Consider the following 4,938-nt stretch of genomic DNA (forward strand, 5'->3'; position numbering starts at 1 on the left):
ATGGGGCAGAGAGGTAAAGGCAGGAAGCAAAAGGGCAATTATCAAAAAAATTTAAAATTTAAAATGAGAAAATACACACTTAGATGCATTCTCTATATATTGTTTGTGGATATCACAGGTTAAATTTTCATTTTTTGCAAAAGTCTAAGATATGTACTCTATATAAATACTTCAAGAGACCAAAGTCAACATTACAAGTCGAAGAGTCTTAGATTCAAACACACAGCTTTAACTCTACATTAATTTTCCAAGCCCCTGAGGGGAAAAGTCTTAGATCATTTTGGTATATGTAGGATACAGTTCTCTAAAGACCCTCTTCCATGGAATTTCAAGATCAACACTTGTTTCAGTTTCAGTGATATAAGATACCAGAAAAAGAATTCACCCACTGGATGATCTTGACTGTAGACAAGAGAGCAAATAGATAGATAAATCCTAGAGTTAAAATAAGTCACTAGAGATCTTAGAGCTTCTCATCAAAGTAAGATTTTTTTGCTAATTTCTTTAGCAAATTAGTCATTCCCCTCTTTATATTGTGCAGTGTCTATCAAGTCTGGTCTGACACTGTGTTTGTTTTTCTTTGATTTCTGCCATTAAGTAACCAGTTCCTCCCTTTGCCTACAGCAGTGCCTCTGTGGGTCTTAGAATTCATCAGATTTCACTGTTAAATTTGTGGTCACATGTATAGAGTCATTTACCATTTCAAAAGCACCTTCTTCAATTAGAACTTCATCTTTGCACAAAAATATTTATCAGCTCATACCTATAAGAGAAGCCAGAATGTTTTATTTACACACAGTTGAGTGTGTGCTCTCTCGACAGGATGATAAGAAAAGCACTGATAGAACCCCTTCTGCAGAGAACTGGCACCAAGGAGTTATCAAATAACTGTGCAATAGATACCAAGCCTTGCTTAAACATTGCCAAAGCAATCTGTCAGCAGGGAATGTCCACAGCCCTAATGCACAAATAGCAGAGGCATTGCCTAGTCAGTATCACATTAATCAGGGGCTGTGCAAAGAGAAGTGTTTTCAGAGATTAGGGAGTTCTGGAGAAGCACTGCCCCAAGGCTACCCAGCTGACAGCATTCCCCTTTCCCTGGTTACTGGCGCTGCTCCTGCTTTCCCTCTGCTTTATACAGCATGGGCTACAGTCCACCAGAACCAAAGGGATCAGCTTGATTTCATAACACAGACAACCAGTCTGATGTCCTCTCCTTGCAGGAAGCACTTGCCGCAGACAAATCCCTTAAACACTCTACTCATTGCTCAATAAAATGCTTGTCACACAAGTTCATCATTATAATCATTTGCAGTCAGATAGTACCGTTCTACTGATGAGCTCAGCCTACAAATTTAGCTTGAATCTGGTCTGACATCTGCCTCCAAGTATGCTTTGATTTGAAAACTCACGTTAAAACCCAGCTTAGAATTGTCTCTGCTTGTGCATGTGGGTCTCTGTGTGCCTGAACACATGGATAGAAATTCCTAATATTTCAGTGCAGTTTGAATGAGTGTTGAGCACTGCAGGCCATCTGCCAGTAACTATTTTTCTAATCTTTGAAAAAAATAAGAAAGGAAGAGATATTTTAAAGCTTTTGCTCATAACAGCAGTGATTTTTCTGGAAATTGAAGCAGCTCTAAAAGGGATGTACCGTTTCCAAAGGCATCTCTCACTCAACAGGTTTTTTTGAGTTCTGCATTACTATATGACTTCATATTCTACCATGTCAAATAAGGACAAAAACTACATCTTCATCTATCCAGGGTCCATATGGCAGATGCCTGTCCAAGGCATTTGGAATCTCACATGTAAGATTTTGAAGAAAAGAAAAATCATCTTGTTAAATGAGGGCAAGACAGAAATTAGGTGCACTGTCAGAATGTCTTCGTGGATTATGAAGGTGTCTATAATACTGCATGTAGACATTCAATATTCAGGAGAGACTTTTTAATTTAATCTGTCAGTTTTTATTGGTATAGTATATGCGGTATCTTTCTTTATTATTATTTTTTGTTCCTACAGGTTTCCCCTCAAATTTTATTCGTTACCATTAGAAATCCTTCATCGTAAAACTTTTCTGGGAAAAAAACACCCCCCCTAAAAAAAACCAAAAAAACACCACCACCACCACCACCACCACCACCACCACAACAACAACAACAAAAAAAAAACAAAAAAAACCCCACAACAAGAAAACCCCATAAGAACAAGAATATCACTAACTGCCTGGGCTGCAGTTTTATCAGACTCCCATAGCACAGTCACAGAAACTTTTCTGAATATCTTTTCGTTGAGGCATTTGCACTGTAACATTTGCATTTGTATTTCTTCTATGTCATTGTTAAAAACAAACAAAATCCATAAAAATAAACACTGGGGGGAAAAATAGAGAGATCCAAGGCTATCAAAATACTAACTGGCTAATGAAAAAAGCTGCACACTTGAATTCTGTAGTCTTCAGAACATGTGATATGGAGATTTGTGAAGCAGCAAAAATCTCTCATAAAAGCTTCCAGATCTTCCCTCAGTGGTCATTTCTAGCAACCAATATTTGGTTTCCTTTTATTTGGTAAAAAAGGTTGTTATTCAGCTTGAACTACCTGGGGTCTAGAATTCTGAAAAAGTTAATAAAAAATGTTTTCTACACAGTTCTACTTTTGTATCATATCCAAAGCACTGCAAGCCAGAGCTGTTACTTCAAATAAATGTTTTTCTATGCTATTGAGACACAGGTGCATTGTAAGAACCATAGGAAATCCAAACAACTTGTGAATCAAATAAATCACCAGAAATCCTGATAGAGAGGATGAGACAAAGAGACAGACCTAGAAAATTAAACTGCTATACTGCTTCTGAAGGAGTGCAATTTACAGCAATGAAAAATGTCCTTGCAAATAACATCATCAAACTTCCAAGAGACGAAATGTCAAATACTAATGCAATATTGCTAAATACCCCCCATACAAATCCCATTTCAGTGACATTAAAGAGTCAGATGGCAGAGAACTACCAGAGAAGGGAGGAGTGAAGATGCCTGAAGAGAAATGGGTCCAGCTGTGGGCCAGAATCAGCAGCACATTAAGTTCTCCAGCCTGGTGAATTCCCACATGGAAGTGAATCAGCAGAAAAGATGTTTATATGCCTATTTCTTTCTGAGAGTGGGAAATGAACGAGCTTTCTCCTTATCATGAATTTGTCAGGGGTTTAATGGAAGGTTTAGTCTGATTTTGAGTTAATTTGCTTGGAGTAAAAGAGCCTAAGTGCCTTAAACACTATGAGTTTTAAAGGGGTCTAAATGACGCTTGTGTGATCCAAGTGGTTGTTATGCAGGCAGCCAAAGGCTTTTGCATCAGCTTATTTCTTTTTTTTATTAAGATTTCCTTGCCAATGTCAATCTGAACAGGTACCTCGTGCCAAAAGGATCCAGGGACACCCAGGTGCAAACCCATCACTCCCCACCTGCACAACACATCTCAGAGGCTGATCCTGCTCCAATCCTGTAGGGAGCTGCAGCACCACAGATCTGCCCACAGGAGAGGAAAAGGCAACACAGCAACGGGTTGGTAACTCCCAAGTTATGTCCCATGTACCCAGTTTGCAAGCTGGGAATGGGGCAGAGGCACAACAGCCTCCTGCCTTCTCACTTGGTCTCCCAGCTAGAGGTCAGCAGAGAAATGGTCCCCATCAGGTCTTTATTTCAAGGGGCCAGGCCTGCTGGGGAGCACTGCAAGTTCTGAAAGCCTTGGCCTCTGGGATTCTGTGTGACAGCCTAGGCCCTGCCAAGTTTCCGTCTTACAAACCTGAAAGGTTCCTGCCTGCATGAAGGCCACTGGACCGTGGGCCATGTCTGGGTACAGATACAACTTTTGAAAATTATGTTGATTGCAGTCTTTTTGAGGTGGTAATTATAGGGCTGGTGGAAGGTCATTGAGCAAATGCCATTTCTGATGGTGCCAGATTACATACTGGTAGACCTATTTCTGACAACTTCCACCAGTCACTTTCATATTTCTCCCCAGCCCAAGATGTAAAGTGCCATAGTCCTTCACATCCCCTCCTGACCTCGCATCCGGTCTGCTACCTGTGTGACTGAGGGTGCTGAGCACACATCTCTGCCCAGCCTCATCTCCTCCTTTTCCTGAACAGTCAGTTCTGCCTGTACCCATCTGGATGGTGGTGGAGAAAGCCCACATGGCCCCAGAAACATAGTTCACCAGCTTAGATCACCACAGGTATGGTGGTGAGGACATCAGTCCTCATCAGTGCTGGCATGCATTCACAGAATCACAGAATCATTAGCATTGGAAAGACTCCCAAAGTCATCAAAGCCAGCCTTTGACAAACACCACCACGCCAACAAAACTCTAGCACCAAGTGCCACATCGGGTTATTGAATATTGTACCCGTGAATGTAAACTTTCAAAGTTACAGACTTGCAAACCACTTCTGTCTAGGAGATCAAGAAGGATTTTCCACTGGGTATTTCTGCAAGGTGCCCAGTCTTGGAGGACGCAATTCCAAGGCAAGGAGCGTGCTGTGGACCACCACCCTGACTGAAATGCCAACCCAGCTGTGATTCAGAACTCTTGTTCAGCTGTGATGAAAAAGTGAGACTTTTGCAGAGAAAAATCTCATTGAGAGAAACACCAAAGCTATTGCTGTGGGCAGAACCCTGCTGTGGCAGGTACAAGGCTTCCCAGAGCAGCTGAAGTGGAGGAGCCCACATCTGCTTCACTTTTCTCTACAGCTAAGCTCCCTGTAATGCAAAAAGGAAGAATATACCAGGTTGCCTCTTAGACAGAGAACTTCAAGAGGAATTCACTGCTCGACAGCCGAGCTCTGCCCATTCTCTGTTTCTCCTGGCATCTCTTTGAGCTGCTGTAGCTCTGTGTAGGCTAAGTGGGCACTGTGAAGCTTTGACAAAGGAGAGGGAAC

This window comes from Chamaea fasciata, unplaced genomic scaffold (genome assembly GCF_029207755.1).
Source record: "Chamaea fasciata isolate MVZ Bird 193981 ecotype frontalis unplaced genomic scaffold, bChaFas1.0.hap1 SCAF_4, whole genome shotgun sequence".
In the NCBI taxonomy this organism is placed as follows: Eukaryota; Metazoa; Chordata; class Aves; order Passeriformes; family Sylviidae; genus Chamaea; species Chamaea fasciata.